At 43.6% G+C, this 24,462-nt stretch overlaps 2 pseudogenes; both read right to left on the reverse strand.

Annotated features, from left to right (window-relative positions):
* LOC110574975 overlaps positions 1-5,325 on the reverse strand; it is a 60,054-nt pseudogene extending 54,729 nt beyond the window's left edge.
* A 4-nt stretch (positions 5,326-5,329) lies between these two features.
* Positions 5,330-24,462, reverse strand: part of LOC110574969 — a 129,170-nt pseudogene continuing 110,037 nt past the window's right edge.

The raw sequence follows: 24,462 nt of genomic DNA on the forward strand, positions 1-24,462 counted from the left end.
AGCTTCCCCAGCGCTGCCTCTTCTAAACATTTACAGACCATCTTACAAGGACTAAGTTTTTCTGAGACAGTGTCAGAACGTATATGTGCCATGGTTAGGGACACTGGCTCAAAAGCCAGAGCCAGAACCTCCAGGTTTAAATCTGGAGCTGTGTGACCTTGGGCAAGTTATTCAACCTCTCTGTGCACCAGCTTCCTCATCTTTAAAACAGGAGTTTTAATACTGTGATAATAATACTCTGTCTCATGGGATTATTGTGAGACATAACCAAGGTTAAGTCTGTAGAACAGTGCCTGTTATAGTCATTATTATCGTTATTTGTTAGTGGGTCTGTCCTAAAACATCCTGTTTATGGAGCAGCAGGCAAATGTGCGGATGATCAATAATCACGCTTCCCATTCTATTCTATCCGCAGACCCCCTAACCAGAGAGGAAGGGATGTTCACTGCAAGGAGCTCTGGGAGTATATTCTGAAGGGATCCTGTTGCAAGTACAAAGGTTAGTATTTTAGCTTAAAATTCCCACAGATTTTTGCATCCTGCACCATAATATAGCTATGTTTGTTCTATTATAGAAATAATGCGACTCACCCTATAATTTTTTTGCACAGAATTGAGGGTCAAGAGAGATGCTTCATGTTCATCCCACGGTTTTCCTGATCCTCTGGATATGCCTCTCAGTTCAAGAAGCTGCTACACACAGAGCCATTTGCTTTAGCGAAATTCCCAGATCTTCCTCCCCGACAATCTGGTGTACTTCTCCTTCATAGCACCTTCTGTTCTCCAGGGAGCACTGCCTAGCTTTACCTCATGGGCTTTTATGGTCAGGATATCAGGTCACATCTCCTGTCCTCATTTTCACTGGCTCCTCTGTGACTGTTGACTCAGTTCTTTTTGAAACTCACTCAGTTGGTTTCTGGGACATCATGAGGCTTCAGGATCTCTTCCTGCAGCTCTGGCCTCTTCTTCTGCATCTCTTTTGCAGGATCATCTTTTTTTTCCATTCAGCTTCTAAGTGTCATGCTCCCCAGGATTTTGACATCAGTTCTAGGTTCTCGTTCTATATGTCCTCTCAGGGTGACCTCACTAATACCCAACCCTCAGTTTCCACCCATAGAGAACATTCTGGTCTTTGCCTGCTCATTAGCTCTTTCCCTAACTGCTAGTACCAGAATTTCTCTTTCCTGGAGGAGCACACTTGTGGGTTTTATGGAGCTGACCCTGTCCCACTCATTGCCACAGGTTTGGGTTCATGACCCAGGCATGGTCAATCAGAATGTTCCAACTCCAGGTTACAGGGCTTGGTTCAAGAATGGACATGTAATCCCCAATGAATCAATCATAGTCTTTATGGAGATTTTTCTGCTGGAGCTATCAGAAAACAAAAACCAAAACAAATCTCTGCTGAGTTGTTGAATGACGAGATGTTAAATGGGGACTTTGGGGTTGCCAGAGGCCATCCTGCCCAAAAGAGTCCAAGAAATTAATTAAAAGAGAGACAGAAATCCAGTACTGTCATTTAAAACCCTGTATCTAGCTATGCCTAAAGCTGAAGAAACAACCCCAGGGCTGTTTGGTGTCTTGAGCCATGGATTCCCTTTTTCTCCTTGCACTAGTTTGTATTGGTTTTCTTGTCACTTGCATCCACCCATATGCTGATGACTCCCAAATCCACACCCATGGCCAAGGCTTCTCTCCTGAGCAACAGACTCATAGAAATAACTTGCAATTAAACAACCCCCATACAGACGTCCCGTAAGGATATCTCAAACACAACAGGTTATTTGCTAAATATAATCACATTATAAATTTATATTTACTTGGTAGTGTTTTAGAATTTTCCACCAGAATGTAAACTCTGTGAGGACAGGAACTTTGCTTGTTTATTCATTGTTGTATCTCCAGCACCTAGAGGAACGCAGATAGTAGATGTTCAATAAATATTTGTTAAATGAATGAAACAAAAGAATTTTCCTTGACTCCTTTCATAATATCAAATAACATATTCAATCAGTTACTAAGTCTTAGAGTTTTGACTCATGAGCATCTCAGATCTCATATCTGATCCCCTCACAGTACCCCACTGCTTACCTCAAGCCCAAATTGCTTCTTGCCTGGACCATGACAAAAGTCTCCTAAGTCCTGTACGGCTTCCAGCTACCCTCTACACAATTACCAGGCTCTTTCTAAGTTGGAAACCAGTTTCTATTACACCTTTGCTTAAAATATAACAGTGATTTCTGGCTCAAATCCTGGCTCCCGCCTCCCTGTCACGGCTCATCTCTTGGCTCTCTTGGCATTCAGCTATTGCCCAATGAAGACGGACTCACTTGGGGTCTCTCAAATTCACCAGCATGTTTCTTGCTTCTGCATCTTTGCACATGCTTTGGTCTCCTCCAACGCTTCTCTTTTCACCTCCCTGATTACCTTGCAGAACTCACGTCCTGTCCTTCAGAAAGCCTTCTCTGGTCTCTCTCCCCATTCTGATTGGAAGTCCCTGCTATGTTCACAACGCTCCTTGCGCACCCCTTTGTGTTACTAAGGCAGTTATGACACAGACTATTTTGGTGCTGATTAGTATCTATATTTTACTTTCCTCTTGGCAGATAGCTAGACTACATTTCCCAGGCTCCTGTGCAGTTAGGAGTGACCATGTGACTCAGTCTTAGCCAATGGAATGTGGGCAGAAGTGATGTGTCTCACTTCTAGGCCTAGCCCATTAAAACCTCTCACATATGGTCCTCCCTCTTCTTCCCCTCAATTGAGTAGAGAGAACTTAGGGTGTATGGGAGGGAGGAGCCACAACATGTGTAGGGCCACTGTACAACTCTGCAACTTGGGCCACCCAGGGGTCAAAACTGGGAAATAAGAGGGGGAAAAAAAAAACCCAGGAAATATGCCACCATACTGACTTCTTTGACTTGCTTTCCCCATCTGTGTGCTATTATTTGCTTTGCAGAGTCTTCTGTCGGTTGTTGCTGTTGTTGTTGTATCCTGTCTGGAGTTCTCAGATGTAATCAGTGGGGGCTGATCCATCTTGGCTAGCATGCCCTCTATCACCTTGTTTTTGTATCCTATTCCTGAATACCTGGCTCATAGTGGGACTTCAACACTGGTTTGCTAGGTGGACTAATTAATTATCCATAAAATTAACTATGGCCTCCTCTTTACCAGAACAGTATTTCTTGTTCTTGGCTTTACAATTTATGTAAGTGTGAAAATGTTTGAAATGGTTCTTGGGAGGACTGCTGATGTGATTAAGGATAGCAAATGGATGCTCCAAAGAGAGGTTACACCATGTGCTATTACTTAACTTTCCTGGTGGGAAAAGAATGAGTGGTGATAATTTTGCATACAAATGTTCAGATTACCAAGGGATGGAATTTTGCAGATCGCTTTTTTAGAAACTGAATACGGCTTGTTTCTTATATCTTATGTATCCATATTAAGCTGAGGGTGAGAAATCTATATTCATATGTGTGCACTGACAATTTAGTTTGTAAACTTTTGATTCCCCAAGCAATAACATTTACAACTCTTTATTCTTATTGATTATAAGCAAATATATCACTCAGTTAACACATACTTGTTAAGACCTCCTACATGCAATATTCAACAAGGGTGCAAAGTGTAAGAATTAGCTCCTGTTTAAAAGAATAGTGATAGAGTTCACTGATGAGAACTTGACAGTTTACAAAGCACTTCTACTCTTCTTGCCTCAATTCTCCTCACAGTGTCCCAGTGAGGTGGGTTTTAGTCCTGTTTGACGGTCTACAGAGGCTCAGAAAGTTTGAGGAATCTGTCCCCGATCACATCATAATGGCAGAATTGAGTCTTTTACCCCAGTCTTCTGGTTCCAATTTCTGTTCCTTTGTCATTATACCTCAGTCCAGCTGGGGCATGAACTATCCCATCCACAAACAGTTATCCAATGGTTCAAGGCAGATTATGACAAATGCCAACTGAATGATCAAATGCAGCAGGGAACACATTTTCCTACCTCCCCTTACTAACTGTTGTTAGGAAAGACAACATTCTAGAAAGGTGGCATTCTAGAAAGGGCACTGTTGGCCTGACCGGCTCACTCAGCCCTAAACTCATGGTTTAGTCTTCTTACCGATACTGATGAGGTTATGTTATTCAGGATGTAATAAATAAAGAGCATGGAAAAGGCTGAGAGAATACCTGGGCCCAAAGTGTGAGACATAGCCATCTTTAAGTAAAATTCTGCCTATTGCAAACTACAAATAACACGCACAGTGGTTCCATATTCCCTGTCAGTCATTCCTCACCAGGGAACTGTGGAAAATGTTAGCTGCTCAGTTTTTCCTTTGTACGCAATAAAGTGTATTTTGCGAATTTAGATCTCAAAGATGTGCAGTCGGCTGGGTGTTATACGCAACTGATGAATCATTGAACACTACATCTAAAACTAATGATGTACTATGTGTTGGCTAATTGAATTTAAATAAAAAAAAATAAAGATGTGCAGAAGGAAGACTAATCCTGGGTGAGAGTCAGGAAATGGAAGATTACCTGCAAAGGGGCCAGAGGGATGATTTTCAGGTGATGGAAATGTTCTGTAGCTTGTTTTGGGTGGCGGGTATTCAAATGCCTAGAACTCATAGGAAAGGAACCTTTAAGGTCTGTGTGTTTTATTGTATGTTCATTATATCTCAGGTTTGTTTTTTTTTAAACGTGGAAAAGAGCATACAGTTTCTCAAAATTCTTTGAGGGGTATGTTAGCAAAAAGTCTGATAGCCATTGTTCTGGGGCGTACATGGAACAGATCTCTTGTTTTTCAAGCTTCTTATTTTTTCTTTTGATTTCTCAGATCCATGTAGCTTGAGTGTAAAGTAAATGATCAATAACATGTCACATTATTTGTGTTTTTTGATTGTTAGCTTTAATGTTTTTCTCATAGCCACCTTGGATTTTTATGCCAAAGAGCATTCTCCAACAGAATAGAAGAGAAAGGTAGGGAAGAAAATTAATTAGGGAGAAGGTCGATCTTCAGATAATTTGGCGAATGGATATATTTTCCTGTTTGTCTTTGTAATTGCTCCCTCCCAGAACCTCTTTTTTAGAGGAAGAATGGAGTGATGAAAGTCACTTTCCATGTAAATGGAGCCCCCAGATTGATGATCCGGTTTTAAAGAATTGCTCTCAAATTCCATATGAATTTAGAAGGGAAAATGCCCCGGCGCATAGACATTTGCATGAATCAGTGAACGGATGCAGTGGGTCTCACTGAATGGAGATGCTCAGTACTGACAGTTTTATCCCTGACCTGGCTCTGGTTATCATTTCTCTGCAACTCGCCCATTCCGCTAGGCCATAAAAACCTTAATAACCAGCTGAATGTTCTTGCAAAGAGGGCATGAAGCCCCAGGCTTCTTTAATCTTCTGGTGCAGTGGAGACAAGTGATGAGGTAGCCTGTTCTTCCGGGAATATTTCTGTCGTGTAGCCACTTCTCGCATGTGCTACACAGCATCAAGCGATTTTGTCAGTCCTTCATATTTTGTGTATCTGGTCTCCACTCCGTAAGGCCATCTGATTGTTCTCTCATGCTTGAGATGGTCTCTGGGCTTTAAGAACTGAGAGCCAAATCTGAGAATTCCACTGAGCTTCAGGAATCAGGAAATTTGGGGTTTTCTGCCTTTTCTTATAGGTCAGCTGTAATGACTGGAGCCAAAATGGCGCCTTGGCAGAGAGGGACATCAGTTACTTCATTTTCCTCTTTGCAGGTGTGGCAGTGATCAAAGGAACGAAGGGACGATGGGCTCACTTAGAACAGTCTGAATACTAATCCTTCAGGGCCCAGCAACAGCAACACCTCTGGTTTGGAGAGCTCGTTTTCTTGCACTCAGTAACACTACCACTCATCCTCAGAAGCGGCTTCTCCACCAGTGTCACCTTTTGGTCACTTAGTTCCTGATTTTTTTTTACTTGTTTGATCAGTATTCACAGCTTCTCCTTTTACCCCAGCACCTAACTGCTCTAATACCGACTCATTTACAACCCACACATCATGCCGAGTGCCTGAAACGGTGGCAGGACCTGGCTCCTCCTCTAGGAGTTCTGCATTGACGTGGTGAGGTAGGCAGTATAGATACCATCCTCTTTGGCTCTTTTCCTGGACTTGGAACTTTCCTCTGCACGTTGCTTCAGTTGGTCTTGGCTCAGAATATCTATGCTCACGACAAGATTCCTCCTTAGCTTACCACAGAGAGGGCTTGGATATTTCACAGAGACGTTCTGATGTCCAAGTGGTTCACCTGAAAGATCACCACAGGCTACCAAGGGCTGCTTCCCTATTATGTGCTAGCCTACATAATGTGTGGCCGCTCGAACAGTGCACATTTCACCTCTGCACCTGCCACCGGCAAAAATCTTCAAAAGCAGCAGTTTTATTTTACCTGTTGTACAGATAAAATCAATCTGATTGATTTGGTCTGGGGAGAACCCGCAAGCACGATCAGATATTGAACAGTGGGCAGAAGCTTTTAAGGGATGTCCTTTTGGCACTGAAGAAATTGCGGTCTGTTGACCAAAACTTACAGCGATTCCGTGGCTCGCTATGCCTCAGCTGAATCTGGAAAATGTCAGTCACGGGTCCTAAGGCCTCAGCAGCATTTTGAAACAAATAGTAGCTGAGGATTTTTAAGAGACACTTTCTGCCCTGAAACAATCTCTGTGCTCTTCTGTCCACTGTTGAATAGTGTCTCCCCTGCCCCTCCAAGTTCGTGTCCACCTGGGATCTCAGAAGGTGACCTTATTTGGAAATCGGGTCTTTGCAGATCTAATTAGTTAAGAGGGGTCCATCCTGGAGTAGGATGGGCCCTGATGCAATGACTGGTGTCCTTACAAGCAGAAGAGAGGACAGAGAGAGACACACAGAAGTCCCTGTGATGATGGAGGCAGAGATGAGGGTGCTGTCTCTCTGAGCCCAGGGAACACCGAGGATTGCTGGTCACCGCCAGAAGCCAGGAAGAGGCGAAGAAGGATCTTTCCCTAGAGGCTCCAGAGGGAGCGTGACTCTGCCAACAATGTGAGCTTGGACTGCTGGCCTCCGGAACTGTGAAGGAAGACATTTCTGTTGTTTTAAGCCACCCAGTGACTAGTAGTCTGTCACAGCAGCCATAGGAAATCCATACATCTTTCTCTGTCCACGCTCTGCATCATTTGCAAATTCTTCCACGTGAGTCCCACACCAGTGAGAAGAATCTTATCATTGTGCTTCGGTGTAGTGATTCTGAAGCCAGATTACTCGCATTTGAATCTTGATCCTGCCACTTATTAGCTGTGTGACCTTGAGCAACTTCTTCCACTGCTCTGTTCCTCAGCTTTCCTGCCTGCCAAATGGGGATTAAATGAATGAATGAATAATGTTAAGGGCTTAGAACAGTGCCTGGCACATAGGAAATGTTATTTGCTGTTTGGGATATGAAAAAAAAAGTGTCTGTTGGTTTGACATGGCCATGTGGAAATGGGAATGGTTCCATAGACGAGGAATTAGGACAGGAGCTTGACCTTCAGAAATCTGGTAAGGCTGGTCAAAGGCAGGTGGGAGAAAGAGTGTGAGCAAAGGCTTGCCGGAGGTGTGAGGGAAGAAGGGGGTAGCAAGATTCTGTTAGAGTAGGACTCCCCACTCTTTTCTCCCTGATGGTCAACGGTGAAACATACTATTTGCATACACATGGGGTCATTGAGGCTGCTTATGGTTGCACCCTGGAGGTCACCAACCAAGCTTCTAAGAGCCGAGGGGAGGCAATACCTTGGCACATCTGCAAGCCATTCCCAGAGCCTGTGGGGAGCTCAGGGTTTGAATAGGACTTCTTAAATTCAAATGTGCATCAAAATGCAGATTCTGACTCAGTAGGTCTATGGACTACTCTTTGCCTCAAACTCCTTTCTACCTCAAGTGTGATTTATAAACCAACAACATCAGCACCCTGAGAGCTGGTTAGAAATGCTGAATCTCTGGTCCTCCCACCCCCACTCCAAACCTACTGAATCAGAATCTGCATTTTAATCAGGTTCTTAGCTGATTGAGATGCACTTTAGCATTGAGAAGCACTGATTAGAAGACTTAGCGCAGCTTGCCAGACGGGAGGGTCTGGCCACCTTGTTCTCAGACCCAACTGTACGTTCGATCCTTGAGGGCGCTTTAAAAAACCCTGATGTCCATGGTGTGCCTGCGTGGCTCGGTTGGGCATCCAACTCTTGATTTTGGCTGGGGTCGTGATCTCGGGGTGGTGAGATCGAGCCCCACATTGGGCTCCATGCTCAGCGTGGAGTCTGCTTCAGGAATCTCTCTTCCTCTGCCCCTCCCCCTGCTCTCTCTCTCTCGCTTGCTCTCTTTCTGTCTCTCCCTCATATAAATAAATAATGAAAATCTTTAAAACGAAATCCTGATGTCCAGGTCAAAGTGGCTTAGTTCCATCAAAATCTCTGCAAGTAGTGTCCTGGGGAATCAGTATTATCTTTTAAACTCCCTGGGTGATTATAATGTGCCCTCAGGGTTGAGAACCGCTGAGCTAGGGAGAAACTTCAAAGCAGAGCTAGAAAGAGGCTGAGGGCACACAGAGTTCTGGGGGGGGGTTCAGGTCCCTTTCTCAAAGCCTACCACAGTAGTTCAAGGCATGGACTCCGGAGCAAGGAGGGCCTTGCCTGGCTTCAAATCTGGCTTTGTGCCACTGGCCAGCTGTGCCATATGCAGGGTACTTAGCCCCTCTTTGCCTCTACTTTTTTACAGTGGGGACGGTAATGATAGTAACTATGCCTTGGGGTGCTTATGAGGGTTAAGTGCTAAATGGACGGTGCTCATTATAGTACTTGGCCCAGAGTAAGTGCCATGTAAGAGTTTGTTCATTCAAATACATATTTTACTCTTTCTGATGGGGGATCATGGAAGGTTCCTCACTTTCCTGTCATGCCACCCCATCCTCGGTGCTAGGTTCTTGGGCAGCACTCACACCTCTGATTAGGCACCCAGTAAATGTTTGAGGAATGCACGACTGAATGGTTACAATGCCCCCTTGTGTATTCAGTGGGAAGAAATAACAAAACATACGGTCGGGACATGGGACTTTCAGTGCCCAAACTGGTGAAGTCCCCGGAAAACTGGGACAAGTTGGTCACCCAGGTATGGGCACCACGCAAATGTCCATTTCCTCAAAGTACTGTTTCCAAGTAAGCACAAAGAAAGATTCCCACAGTTAACTCCTTTATGTGCACATAACAAAGGCAATGGCAGTTCACCTCCTGGCCATGGTGTGTGTGTGTGTGTGTGTACATACCGATAATAATAGTAGGTAGAATGTAGTAACAGTAGCACACGATATGTACTCTGGTGAGCAGTTTGCATGCTTAAGAGGGAGCATCAGATGGCCGGGTTCGAATCCTGGTTATCCTGATTACTAGTTTTGTGATGTTGGGCATGTTTCTTAGTCTCTCTGTGCCTCAGTTTCTCCATCTGCAAAGTGGAGATGATAATAGCACTCACCTTTCAAAGTTGTTAGGAGAATAGATGTGTTCATACATATGAAGCATTTAGCAGAGTGCTAGACACATAATAAATTTGATTGCTATTAGAGATTATTATTGCTATCATTATTGACACCACCAGGCAACCGACATTCCTCTTCTGCTTCTCTCTCTTTCTCACTCCCATCCTCTTCCCTTTACCGTGAGCCCTCTGCATCCTACCTTCTGTTTCCTTTCCCTGCTCTCTCCCTCCCCCACCAGAGGGGCCATCAACAATTTTTCCCCACTTAGGTAGACAGAGCCCCTAGTCCACCCTCAGACACACAAACTGAACACGTGCCTTATACTGTAGGCCATGACAGAGTTATGAATCCGTGTTAAATAGCATTAATGTGGATATAAGAAACCAATACACTTATTTTTCTCCTTTGATTGGTAGATCAGAGCCAAGAGATAGATGGCAGTGGATGTGAACTTCAGCAAACATATGGTAAGTTCTATTCTTATAACCTTAAAGATGATATGGAGAATCATAAGCCAATCGCTATTAAAATTAAGTTGTTACTGTTTAAAGAACGAACAAGTATGCTAAGTAATATACGTTTCTGGTGGAGCAGGAAGGCATTTCTCAACTTTATTCACTACTTCTTATCCATAATTTGGAAGGAAGTGTAGAAGCCACATATCAGATATGCAGGAGATAATCTCAGAAAAATAACAAATACTTTCAATGGAGAGTAGGGATATAAAATAACGTGACTCTTGAAGCAATGGGTGAAATATAACCAGATGAAATTAACATGGATAAATGTAAATCTTGTGTGAGGGTCCAAATAAAACCCCACCTGAACATATATAAATTAATATATATATTATTACATTATATGTCATATAATTAATACATTAATTTTTGTTATTTATTATATTATACTATTAATAGGGGTGCCTGGCTGGCTCAGTCAGTTGAGCATCTGACTCTTGATTTCATCTCAGGTCATGATCTCAGGCTTAAGACTCTCTCCCTCTCCCAATGCCCCTCCCCCCACCTCTCTCTCTCCCCCTCTAAAATAAAAAAAAAATTATACTATTGTTACATTAGGTATAATTATATAATGACTACTATAATAGCATATATTACTATATGTATAGTTTGTAATTTTGTATATCCTTTGGACCCAGAAATTCTACTTCCAGGAATTTATCCTAATGAAAAATTGTATGTGTGGGTGGGTGGAGGGAATGGTAAAGAGAGAGCCTAGAAATCAAAGTCAGTGTAGAACTAAAATGATATTAAAAAAATTGGACAGCAACCTAAATATATGTCAGTGGGGATTGATAATAAATTATGGTAAATGTAAACAAAAGAAAAAGAAGGAATCCTTACAAATTGTGCTGTTTCTCAAATTGGGATCTGAAAACCTTACGCATTAGGATTTTCTGGGGTGCTGGTTAAACAGAGGTTCATAGACCCTCCCCAGAATACAGAATAAGTGTCTCTGGGGGACCATCCAGGGAAATACTTTTTTAACAAGCACCCTCCGATTATTCTGATATGCTCTTAAAATTTGAGAATTACTGTATAAAAGAACATTTAATGGCATAGGAAAGTATTCATGATGTAGTAAGTGACAAAAAAATTCCAAACAAGATGATCCCTTCTGTGAAAAAATACATAATTGTATAGGAGAAATTATGGAGGGATAAAGGCCAAAATTATAGCCATAGTTAATTTAATTTATATGGCATTAGTGGCATAAATGTGCAGATGGATAGCTCCATGTTATTCTGTACTTGTCATATAATACCTGGAATATTCCATTTGAGGAGGTAAAATCTATATAGATTCAAACACTACGGGGTATAAAGAAAATGAAGAGGAGGAGTCAGAGATGGAGCCAAAGTTTGGAAGAATGGTGATGCGTTAATGGAGTAAGGAAGTCACAAAGAAAAGCTGGTTTGGGGAAGAAGGATGAGTTCGGTTTTGAACATGGCAAGTTTGAGGTGTGGTGGCACATCTATTAGGAAACAACCAAAAGGCAATTGGGATTCTGGGTCTAGAATTCCAGAAATTGAGCGGGGCTAGAGGTGTAGATTCAAAGACAATAAAAGTTGTAGGAGTGGATTAAACAAGGAGGAAAATTGAATAGAGATAGAAGAGAAGGTGGCTAAGATTAGCTCCCTAGAGAATGCCATTGATTGGTGGAAAGGAAAGGAAGAAAAGCCAGCAAAGGAATAAAGAGGGCATGGTCACAAAGTTAGAGCATGAACCAGTAAGATCCAGCATCACCAATTGTCCCACAGAGGAAAGAGTTTCAGGGAGGACGAGAAGGTCGAAGAGGATGAGGATGAAGTGTCGGCAACTGGACTAGGCAAATAGGTCAGTGGGGACCTTCCACAGAGTTGTTTTGGAGAAGTGGCAGGAGTTACAAAACAGTCAAGTGGCAAGGAAGGCGGGAGAGCTGGTGCAGTCATTGCTGCATTCTGAGGTTACTTAGTGGCCTCTCTCATTGTAGAGAAATGACTCCTTGCTTTTCATGCTCCTTTCAAGATGAAGCTGGGACAATTTCCCCCAGCATTCTTTTTCCCAGAAAGAATGAAATGGAATTTGGGTTGTTCGTTCTTTCATGGAACTTGAAGTCACTGTGTGCAGTATGATTTTTTGAGAAGTAATTATTTTCCCCCTCCCTGCATAGTTCCTTTTCTTTCCCCCACTCTGTGTTCTTGTCATGGTGAAGGTTTGGGGTTGGATAAAGAGTAGAAGTTACCTGCAAAACATTTCCCTTCCTGGCTTTTATTTCCAAAAGGCTCCATCCTTCCAGGGAATTGTAATGGTGTCCTAGAGTGTGAGGCAAGAGAGAGAACACTTTTGAGGAAAACAAAAAGGATTTCTCTAAGACTAAAAAGACATTCCTCTGGCTCAGGACAGGAGAGAGAAGTCTAAGAGCCTGGAGGGCCACAGGTCCCTACATTCTTCATCCTGACAGGACCAGGAGAGGAGGCAGGCTTCAGACAATGAAGCTGAGGGAAGGAGAACCAAGGCCTAGGCTCCCAGCCAGCGAGGGCTTCAGAACCAGCAGCCTGGGGAGCTGAAGGGACCCTGTGGGCTGGATCTGTGATATCTCAGTGATACCTCCAGCCCTGCCTGAGGCCCAGAACCTTGGTGCACTCCGAAGAGTGGGGGAGAGGACCCAGAAATGCCTGGGATTGAATTTCCAGCTTGGCAGGATGGGGCCAGTTGCTTTATAGGAAGAAAAAAAAAAAACAAAAACAAAAACCCAAAGCAGTGTGTCTTGCTCACCTGACTTTGTGGATTGAGATTTATGTCTGCTGTGCTAGCGGAAGTGAGGCTCACATTCTCAAGTGAGGTGGATATGCTTTCTTCACCTGAGGGTCTCCAGATGATGGGGCAGCTGGTGTCTAAGTAGTAGTCAGTGTGGTGGGGTGACTAGAGGGGGGTAAAAAAGAGTGACCGCATTGGCAGAGAAAATGGATTCTTGTCCATCTCTGCTGCTTGAGCTTCCTGCAGCTGTGGCTTCAGTTTTCTCATACGTAAAAGGGAAGCCTTAGATTAAGTGAATGCTCAGGGCCCTCCCACATTCTGAGACTCTTTGGCTTGGTTCTCTCCTTTCTCGTGGTAAACTGAGTTTCTTCTCTCCAAGCAATGAGGTGGATTAAGCAGCCCTCTCGCTGCTGAGTTGCAGTCCCCTTTGCCTAGCACGTGCGAGGAAACCAGCACGTTGGGGCAGCTTGCGTTACCGAGGAGGTTCCAAGTGTGTGTTTCCATCTGTGCAGCTCCAGGATTTCAGGTACAGAGCATGAGTCCCTGCGGATTTAAATGAGCCGGGCAGAGGGTGACGAACCTACCAAGTTTGCTTTTTAAGCCGGGGCCATCCACTGAAGATGGGTTTGCACACTCATCTCAGAGGGCTAATGGATCACTCTGGAGAGCAACTTCTCATTAACACAATGTCAGTGCTGCTGGGGATTGGCTAGACCACCTTTGGAAGAGGTTAAATTACCTTTTAATCGGCGTATGGAAGAGCAGAGCTCTGTTCCACCGTGGCACTGCAGCCTAGCTAATCTGATATCTTGTAAACACCAAGGCAGTTCCAACTCTACCTGTGTGAGACAAGCAGGATTATTTCCAGAGAGGCAGAAGACAGGAAAGGAGGGTTTCTGCAGCTGTTATCCAAACTGGCGTAATTGATGTGGGTGCAGTGGGTTAGAGCTAATGGTCTGTGTTTAATTATGGAGGCAGTGACACAAGACCTCGAGGAAGATAAGGCACCAACCAGATGATGTACCGCTTTCGCAGCTATGAGCCTGCTGGATGGGGTCAGTACAGTGGCACGATGGTCTAAATTCCATGTTTCTCCTGGGGTTTGGGCTCAGTCTTTGAGAGGCACAAGACTGTATTCATAAGATGGGTCCACATTCACACTGACGAGGTCTCCTGGGAGAACAGTCACAGGCCCCAGACTGAAGTGCTTCGAAATCCACCACTCTTAAGAATTCGTTCTCCATTGAAACCTCGATTATTTACATGGATGTGCACCTAAAACTCATCAGCCACAGTGGAAAGATGGGACTCTTCTTCTTGTTTCATTCATCAGAGCAATAAACAACAAACAATCTGTATTGTCCGCTAGCTTACAAAATGATGACAGTAACTGTTATTGAACTGCATATTATTACACTATATCCATTATCCAGTTTTCGAAATAGAACCTTCAGGTTGTAGCTGAACACCTGGCTGTCCAGCTAGAGACTACATTTCTCAGCCTCTGTGGCAGGAGTGTGAGACCATGTGGCTCCATTTTAACCAATACGAAGGGAGCAGAAGCGATGCGTGGAATGTCCGGGTCATGCTCTTAAAGGAAACTGCTCATCTTCCACTTGTTCTTTTCCCCCTCTGTGGGTCAAAGTGAGGTTGTGATAGGTGGTGGTTCAGTTTCAGTCTTGAAGATAAGGAAAACACCTGTAGGGTTTTGTAGGTTTTATCCCTTAAGTACGCAAACCGAGCAGGTGAAGCAGCAGGTGGAGGATAGGGAGGGGGCTGGAGCTCAGAGCGGCCACACCTTTTCTGCTCAGTTGCATACCTATGCGGACACGGAGCCACATCTTGAACCCAGGTATTCTGACTCCAATTCCAGTGCTCCTTTTACCATAATATTGCCTCTTCATCCTTGGAAACCTTAAGACATAGCCCTACATGTTCCTGAGAGGGAGGTCAGCGTCCATTGAAGCTCTTGCTGTTTTGGTGGCTTAAGCATCCCCATCTAGCTTGTGTCCTCTCCTTTCCACCTCTTCCCGACCCCCCACCCCACAAACAACAAATAAGCAAAGCTCTGTAAAGCAGGGTTTTTAAAGAAATGGTCAATGGCCTGGCTTAATACCAGAACTTTCAAGGTGGGTGGGGAGGAGGAGTTGCAGGAAGAGGAGTATTTTATCAGAGACACTGTTTAGAATTGCCAGCACATGGGGTAATAAAAAGCAGAACAACTTTTAGTCAGTTTTATTGTTGTTTTAAAATTCTCTACAGGCAGTGAACCCCTCATTACCTGTACCCCCTTTTTGTCTGTGCCTTGGATGGACCACTTCTGTCACCCCCCCCTTAGTATGCTACAAAATAATAGTAATGAAGGAAAGCAAAATCATAAAATGTAAAATCCACCAAACTCTTGCCTTGCTCTCTTTGATATGTATACATGTCCAGGAAATGGCTGGGATGTTTGTACCAGTTGCTGCCCATTACATTAAGAAGAGCTTCTGTAAAGAAAAGGAAAGCTTGTCTGTTTCCTTGGGGTTTTCCTTCCCTCTTATCTCCATAGTTACAAGAATTGGTTCTGTGCATTTTTTAAAGCTGGCATCTTGCCCAACTCAAATTGATTATAAAGGTTGGCGGCGCGGGGAGGGGGGGCAGTTAAGATCTGCGGCTTGATTTCCGTTAAGTTGGCTGTTTAGAAAGATAGCATTGACAGCCGAAGCAGCATACGGAGGGGAAGGCAAGTCTTGAGACTCCCTTGTTTATTATGGAGCCGCTGAATGACTCACTGGGTTGTGCTCTTCCTTGGAGGAACACAGAACGATAAGTGCCTAAGTGCCTGGCAGAAATTAGCAAAAAGTTCTTTCCTCAAAGGCTTTATAGTAGGGTTACTAGATTAAAGACAGGACACCAATTAAATGTACATTTCAGAAAAACAACAAATGCTTTTTTAGTGTAAGTACGTCCCAACTATTAAGTGGAATATACTTATACTAATAGATACAGGACACCCAGTTAAGCTTGCATTTCAGAAATGCAAATTTTAACGGGGCATCCTGTATTTTTATTTGGTAAATCTGACAGCCCCACTTATAGAAATCTAGTAAGATTTTATGAAATTGTCTCTTTCAATTCGGGAGTAGCCAATGCTCTTTTTCCCTTGCAGAATGATGCAGGCTATTTGGTTGTATTTATGGGCAGGGTGGGGGCATGCAGGGGAGAAGATCAAGGTGAAAGAGACTAGACTAGAAGACAGGAGACAGAGCTCTGAGTCCTGTGCCAACAGCCACCTGTGTGAAAGTTGGGCAAGGCACTTCACCAGTCCGAGCCTTAGCCTCTTAAAAGGAGGGGATTAAATGGTCCCTTTAAGGATAAAATGATTTTATAGTCCTATGCTCTTCCCCATGCTACAAATATTATGATGGAATTCCTTTCCCCTAGAGATGATGTAGGTTGGTGCTGTCCAGTAGAAATAAACCACAAGCCACATGGGTAGTTTTAGATGTTCTAGTAGTCACATTATGAACGTCAAAAGAAACAGGTGGAATTAATTTTAATAGTATATTTTATTTAACCAATTATATTAACATATTATCACTTCTATGTGTAATCAATATAAAAATCATTAATGAGATAGTTTACCTTTCTGTGTACTAAGTCTTCAAAATCTGTTGTGGATCCTTATGGCACAACTCAGTTTGGACTAGCCACATTGAAAGCACCAGTAGCCACATGTGGTTATTATACGGCACGGGTATAGGCTAAATAAATAACTAAATAGATAGATAAATAAGTAAATTTTAGAGAGTTAGACAAATTCAAAAGTGAGACATCTGTAGTGGGTTATGGAAAGAACTTGGCCTATTGGGGAACATGTTCATAAGCCTTTAAAAGTTAATATACAGTTGATCCTTATTATTCATGGATTACATATTTGTGAATTCACCTACTTGGTAAAATTCATATTTGTAACCCCAAAATCAATATTGGTGACATGTGCATGGGGTGAACCATTTGAGTGGCCCAATGCACGTGTTCCCACCTGGAGTGGAACAAGGTGATGTTCTGTCTTCTTGTATCAGCAGCTCTCATACTGTACAGAAAGAAGGTCCTTTTTGTGGTCTGTTTAGTGCCATGGTTTTTGCATTTTTTTGTGCCTTTTGTGGGCAAGGTCGCTGTTTAAAATGGCCCCTAAGCATAGCACTGAGGTGCCTTCTCTTGCAAGAGGGCCGAGCTGTGCCTGATGGAAAAAATATGTGTGTTAGATAAGCTTCTTTCGGGTGTGAGTTAGAGTGCCATTCGCCATCAATTCAATGTTAATGAGTCAACTGTATATTAAATGAGGTGGCTTTAAACAGAAACACACATAAAACAAGGTTATGTATTGATCCAAAAATGTTGTGACCAGAGGTTCACAGCTAGGGGTAATGGCTCCGTATTCACCAGTTAGTGTTTGTGGAGATTTTATAGAACGTAATTACCACATATAATGAGAATCAACTGTACTTTGTTGTTTAGAATAGTTTTAGATTTATAAAAAGGTTGAACAGATAGTGTAAAGATTTTCTGTATACCCTCCTTTCCCCCTGTCACTGACACGTTACATTAGTATGGTTCATTCTTTACAATTAATGAACTAATATCAATACATTAGTATTAAGTGAAGTCCATAGTTTATTCAGATTTCCTTAGCTTTTACTTAATGCCACTTTTCTTGGATATCAGGATACCACATGACTTTAGTTGTCACATCTCCTTAGGCCCTTCTTGGCTGGGACAGTTTCTCAGATGTCCCTTCTTTTTGATGACCCTGATAGGTTTGAGGAGTACTGATTAGGTATGTTGTAGAATGCTCCCGTACTGAGATTTGTGTGATGTTTTTTTCACTATGGGGCTAGAGTTATGGCTCTGGGGAGGAAGATCACAGATGTAAAGTGCCATTTTCATTGCGTCGTATTAAGGGTACATACTATCAACATGACTGATGATATTGGCCTTGGTCACCTGGCTGAAGTAGTTTGCCAGATTTTTCCACTGTAAAGTTAGTCTTTTTTCCCCTTTCCATACTGTCCTCTTTAGAAGGAAGTCATTATGGGTAGCCCACACCCAAGGAGTGGGGAGTTGTGCTCCACCTCCTTGAGGGTGAATATTTACATAATTTATTTGGGATTCTTCTGCACCAGAGACTATCTCTTCTCCTCCATTTATTAAGATATTCAATCATTTATTTATATCAGTAGAGACTCAGGGGTATTTATTTTATACTTTGGGTTAGAATCTAATACTACTTTATGTATTTTATTGCTCAAATTGTTCCAGCTTTGGTGATTGGGAGCTTTTTCAGTTGATCCTTGTGAGCATTTAACATACTCTATCACTCCATCATTCTGTGTGTGTGTGTGTGTGTGTGTGAGAGAGAGAGAGAGAGAGAGAGAGACAGACAGACAGACAGACAGACAGACAGACAGACGGTGGAGGGGAAGAGCATTTCCTTACTTTCTGGCACTACAAGATACTCCAGACTCATTTTTGTATATATTTCCTGCCCCAAATCCTAGAATCAACCATTTCTCCAAGGAGCTGTGATTCCTTTTATTAGAGACTAGTATTAGAAACCAGTATCTGGGAAGTAGTTTTGCTCATTGTTACTGGGGTGTTGTTTCTTTTAGGACCTCTCAGCTGACAGAACAGAGAAATATAGGTGTGTATACTAACCCATACATGCATACATCTCTATAAATATTTCTGTATATATTCATCTGTGTCTATATTAGGCTAAACCTAAATTCATACTGAGGTCTCCCAACTAATCCATTGCCACATGGATCATTCTAGCCTCCTCCCCTTGCTGATCGGTAAATTTCCACTCTAACAGTGAGAAACCTGGGTCCCACCATCTGCCATCCACTTACTTAATTGTTCAATTCCAGTGTACATGTATAGAGGTATTAGCTACACAGGAGTACCATAGGCTTTTATAAAATAAATGTGTTTCCATTATAAAGATAATGTATATTTAACAAAGAAAATAGGAAAACTAGATACAAATCGAGAAAGAGCATCAAAAGTAGGCCCCATCACCCAAATACAACCTTTGCTGATATCTAGGGTTGTTTCCTTCACCTCTGCCTTCTCACTGGCCCTTTAAACCAGCCAAACTCTCCCCACACCCCCTAAAGCTGCTAGTGACCATCTCTCAGGACCCTTCCTGTCTCCCCCTGCATGGCCCCTAACTCCAGTCTCCACACCCAGAAGCTGAGCTGCTCTGCAGCCTTTGGACTTGATGCTTTCCTTAGCCTCCCTCGATTTGGCTGTTGGCCCTCTCAGGGATACCAGCGTAGCCTTACTTCACCTCTTGAAATGAGACACTGATTTGTCTCAGGCCCTAGTCCCTAGCCCCCACACCCCAAGACCCAATCCCAGCCTAGCCCTGTTTCCAGTCTCTTTCCTCCTGTCACTTTTGGCTCATTTTTCATAGTTGTAGTCATGTTTTAGATAGGATTTTGAATATTACTTTTTCCATCTTAACGTTATATCATAAGTGTATTCCATGTTATTGCAGTTTTCCCAATCACCATTTTCCTGTGTTAGTTTCATCAACAGGATTTACCGTGGATTGTTTTTTGTTTTTTTTAAACCATATCCTATTGGAAACCTGAGCAGTCCCAATTTCCAGCTATTATAAGTCACCCTGAAATGACACCTTAGACTCTTATAGCCTTTTCGGTATCTAGAACAAATAAGACACATTAGAATATATTTGGAGTCACTCCCAGAAATTGAGTTATTAAATCAAAGAGTGTTTGAAATTTTCAACATACATTAGTAAATTTCTTAAACATGTGTGCTAGTACTAATTCAACTTAGGGTTAGTGTCAAAAGACAAGGCCTCGGGTTTCCCAGTCCCTAGCCCCATAGGGCTGCCTCTGGGTATTCTTGGGAGAAACAGAAAGGACCCCAGATTGACCCAGTGAGGCACTTCTTTGGTTTTCTTTTTATATTATGACATGAGTCCAGATATATTACAGACAAACCAAGGCCTCAAGCCATTGTAATAACAATAGCTGATATTTATTGAGGGCTTCCTGTGTGACAGGCACTCTTCCGACAGTTTAAGTAATGTGTTAAGTAATGTCGTTCTCACAACACTAAGATGTAGACATCTGTGGGTCTCCATTTTACAGCTGGAGATACTGAGCCATAGAGAAATTAAAGAACTTGCCCAAGGTCACTTGGTTTGTACATGGTAAAGACAGGATCTGAACTCAGGTGCTCTAATGCCAGAAGCCGTTGTCTTGGTGCCTCTGTGTGAGATGAAAACTCTCCATAAAACAGTCGCCTCAGTGCTGTGTAGTATTTACTTGCTCCCAATACCAACCCTATGAAGGGTGCTCCCTTGTCATATTCTATGTGTCTTTTTTTTTTTAATTTCCAATATAGAAAAACTTGTCTTATGTAAATGGGTCAAAGAGCACTATGAATAAAGGTCATTTTCTTTATTGACGAGCTTTCCAAAAAAGAAATTTGCATTTCTGCTAATTAAAACTATACCACAAATACAGGTGATGGTTCAGTGTTCTAGCAAATAAGGAAGTACAGGGTGCCACGCTGAGCTCAGCAACTAACTCCGGGCTTTCCTTGCTCTTCGGGGACCAGTCTTTCCCCAACGTCTTGGGGATTCCTAGAAACAATCCTGAAAAAGGTGCATGACTCTAGAAAATGTTTTCTTATATATAAAAAAGATCAGTTCCTTATCTTTCTACATAGAATGTCTAAGAATTGTCCTTCCTACACAAGTAAGGGGATCGGGTTGTGGTGGTCTTTAGTAGCTGGAGAAAGCAAAAGAGATGATTTTAAAGATGGCCTTTGAAAAGGTTAAGATTCCCTCCACCATCGCTGCTCTAACTGTATTAGTTACGGTAATACTAGAATCTCAGTAGATGAACCCACTAGCCATTTATTTCTGACTGATGTCAAATCCATTGCTAGGGCTCTTGCTCAGCAAGGGGCCTTCCATGGCCTCCCTTGGGGGCCCAAGTTCCCCCCATCTTGAACTAGGTCCGGAGCACCAGCAGATGGGGGAAGAGAGTGAAAAGTGTATTTGCACTCACGTTCTGCTGGTAACCAGCAGTCAAAGGGCCTCCCCCGCGAGTGTGGGAGACGGACTCTCTGGCTAGGTGGCTGCTTTCCAGCCACACCTCAACGTCACGGAGGCGAGGGCCAGTCCTGGTGGCTGGCTCGTCAGCTCTGTCATGAGAACCGTAGATGGCCTGAGTTCCAGTTCCTGAGAATGCTGAAGCCAGCAGGAAAAGTGGAGGAGGCCGCTCTGTGGAAGGGTAGAGCACCGACCCCATGCCTGCTGCTGACCTGCGCCACATGGCCCTGGGCTGGCACTGGCTACTGAAATGTGCGGAGAGCTATCTTTCTGCATGCTGGACACGGAAATCCTGGACAAATCCCAGTCCTTGATGGCTGGACTATAAAGTGAGCACAAAATAAGAAAAGTTAACGAGGCATGTGGAGCAACCAAACAGAAGTGGGGGTGTGGGGTGGTTTATCCATGGGCACTGACTTCGTTAAGCAACAGAAAAACTGCTTGATGTTTTAGAACAAAACAAAACAAAAAACCCAGATGCTCTCTAACTGTGTGGCCGTGTGCCTGATATTTGGCCACTCTGGGGCTTAGTTTATGCAAAAATGATGATGTGGCCTGATTGTTTCCAAAGCATCTTCTATGATCCTATGACCTATGAACTATGGAATGGTAACGAGCACTTCCAGAGCCCTGAGAAAAGCCTCCTGTTACAGATCTTGATCTGGCTGGTGGTTACACAGATGTGTTTACTTTGTAAACATTCACTGAGCTGTACACTTATGACTTGTGCACTTGTCTTTATGTACGTTGTCCTTCACTTTTAAAGGTTTACAAAGGAAAAAAAAAAAAAAAACCCTTGTCACTTTATCCACCCTTCTTCAAATAAGGATCCTAACATGGTTTTCAGAGTCCAATCCAGGCCATGAAACATGCACAAGATAGAGACATCCTTTGCTGGGCATGTCCCCAAGATCTTTTTCCCCTGCACTCAGTGTCTCCACGACAGGGTAAAGGCAACTACCTGCCTCATACGCACTCAGACTTTTCTAGAATCCCTGATTCTCATAGATGTGAAGTCTAGGGAAGGAGGAAACAAGGCAAAACATGGCCATAATCTTTAAGCCCACTGATTGGTTTTCAGTGACTCTTGGCAAAATCTTCAGCGGGGGTCTCCTTTGGTGCTGGGCATGTCACATCTCTGGCCATCAGCCATGCATTGTAGGCCCCTCTGAATGGTCCTTGTCTTCAGGCAGTTCCTTAGCCAGAGGTCATCCTCTGCCACCATGTGACCTCATCTTCAGACCACACCAGACTGGCCAGAGATGGACACGTGTCCAAGCAGCAGCACATCTATGGGTGACCAGAAGCCAAGAGGTAGCCTGGAGTAAAAGTTCCACATAAATAGAGATGACAGATTAACTGGTACAGCCCAATCCTCCTGGGGAGCTTGGATGTGTTACAGATACAGAGTTGGGCAGGTGGATGAGAGCCCCAGAGGAAAGTGCCTAAGAGAAGGCTGGCAGAAAGGCCTTGAGGAAGAAGGGTCACGAGTGGCCATGACCATGAACAAGCTTTGCACAGGCAGAAGCCAAGAGATTAGCAGGCTACAAGGTGAGGCAGTTGATTGGCAGGAGCAGACACAGAAATCCCAAGGAGGAGGACACTGAGTGGGAGAAATGGCAGAGCCCAGAGAAGGTGGCCATGAAGTGTGAGTTGCCCGTGAAGAGGCCCCACGTCTCCACTCAGGCTCGCTTGGCAGCCCCTGTCTTGCCATTCTTGCTTTTCCTTCTTGGTGTAAGCACAAGAGCAAGATTACAGTCACCTTTATTTAATCTCTCAGTTCCCACATCCACAAAAATGGGGATAATAATGCCTCCTTCTCAGCATTTTATGGAGTTTAAATCAGTTGATACATGTAAAACACTTAGACTAGTGCTTCCCACATACTAGGTGCTCAAGATGCATTAGTCATATTGATGGTGACGACGATGATTATTTTCACATGCGTTCTTAACCCCACAAGACCCAAAGCGATCAGAATGACTCTGTTACTTTCATTCAAAAGGCCCTAATTATTTTACCTGGTATGTTTAATTCTGAAGTATGTGGCTCAATATTAATTCAATTCTGGCCTTACCTCTACGCATAACTTTGCTTCCAAACACAGTCCGGTTTCCTCTCTTGGGGCTGTCCTCTAAAAGAGTTGCTTCCTGTCATAGCTATTGGTACCGTCACCATCATCTGCGGAAGGGAGCCTGCGGATGTTTTAGGTACTAGAGAAACTGCGGTAATCTAGAAGCATTAGGAACCTTGGCAGCAAGTCTGACCCGAGCAGTAAGGAAGAAAGACATGCTGAATATGCCGATGTGAGCTTGGAAGGCAAAACTAACTTTTAAGAGGAATGGCAAACTGGAAAATGTATGCTCTACCCGCAGAGTATTCTAATAGATGTCCTCCTCCACGGAAGCCCTGAGATCTTGAAGCATTCAGTTGCAAGGACCTCTGGGAGAAGACAATTGTCTTAGCTTGGATTCCTCCAGAGGCTGACTCAGAAACAAGGTCTCCCGTACACAGAGCTGATCTGGAAATCTGTCAGAGGGAGCACCAGAGGGGAGCAGGCAAGTGAAAGAGGGAAGGGGGGCAGCCGATAAGGAGTGTGGTATCGAGCTGGTGATCACTGTGGGCAACTGGCTTCGGTTCCCAGCACTTCCGGCCTGCCACCGAGGAGGGCCGTGCAGACTTCAGGGGCCAGGAAAGGGCCAGAAATACAGGTTCTGGCAAGTGGGAGTCAGGCTGGAGTGCCCCGAAGTGCTGACGACAAGGGGGGACGGGCACAGCGCCTGACCGCACCTGCTGCAACAGCCCGGCCTCCCCTGAAGATGCGGCTGCATCTGCACTTCTGGGGTCAGGTGCTTGACTTACAAGCCATCCTGACAACCTGCACTTCGTCTTTTCGCAAATCACCTGGGTTGAGACAAATGGAATGGTCCTCCTAAAATGGTAATTGCGTTTTCCTGGAAATCGGCACGGGTTTGTTTATCTGCCACTTGCACGTTGCAGCATATAGCACGCGCAGATCGTGAGCATGTCGAAAAAGCTGCACAGAAACCCAGCACAAGTCTGTTCACAGTCCTGCCCAGAGGACACCAAATGCTATGTTATTTCCTCCTCCCGACTGCGTGTCACCAACAAAGGAACCCTACATGCTAGAAGTGGTGATTTTCCGAGATCTCGCAGCAGGCTGCAGACGTGAGATTTATGTCATTGGAGGGTCTGGCAGCCTTTTCTGCAGCGCACGGGTGAATACTCAGGATGGGGAACGTTGCTATTTTAATTGACATGCTATTGCTACCCGTTTTGGCTGGCTTACCCAGAATGCCCCAGATACCTATTTGCATGGGAAGTGTTCCATATTTGTAAGACAGACCATCTTGTGGAAATTGGTGTTTTGTCACTCTCCCGAACAGTGTGAAGTTAGGAAAATGGCTTGTGTGTCTTGTTTGTGTTATAAAATTTCAGCATTTTTTTCTCCATCTTTCTTTCTTATCAACATTTTTCTCAAGGGAGCGCACAAAAGCCAAAGGGATCCTTTTTACCATTTTTTTTTTTTTTT

This window comes from Neomonachus schauinslandi, chromosome X (assembly GCF_002201575.2).
Source record: "Neomonachus schauinslandi chromosome X, ASM220157v2, whole genome shotgun sequence".
NCBI lineage: Eukaryota > Metazoa > Chordata > Mammalia > Carnivora > Phocidae > Neomonachus > Neomonachus schauinslandi.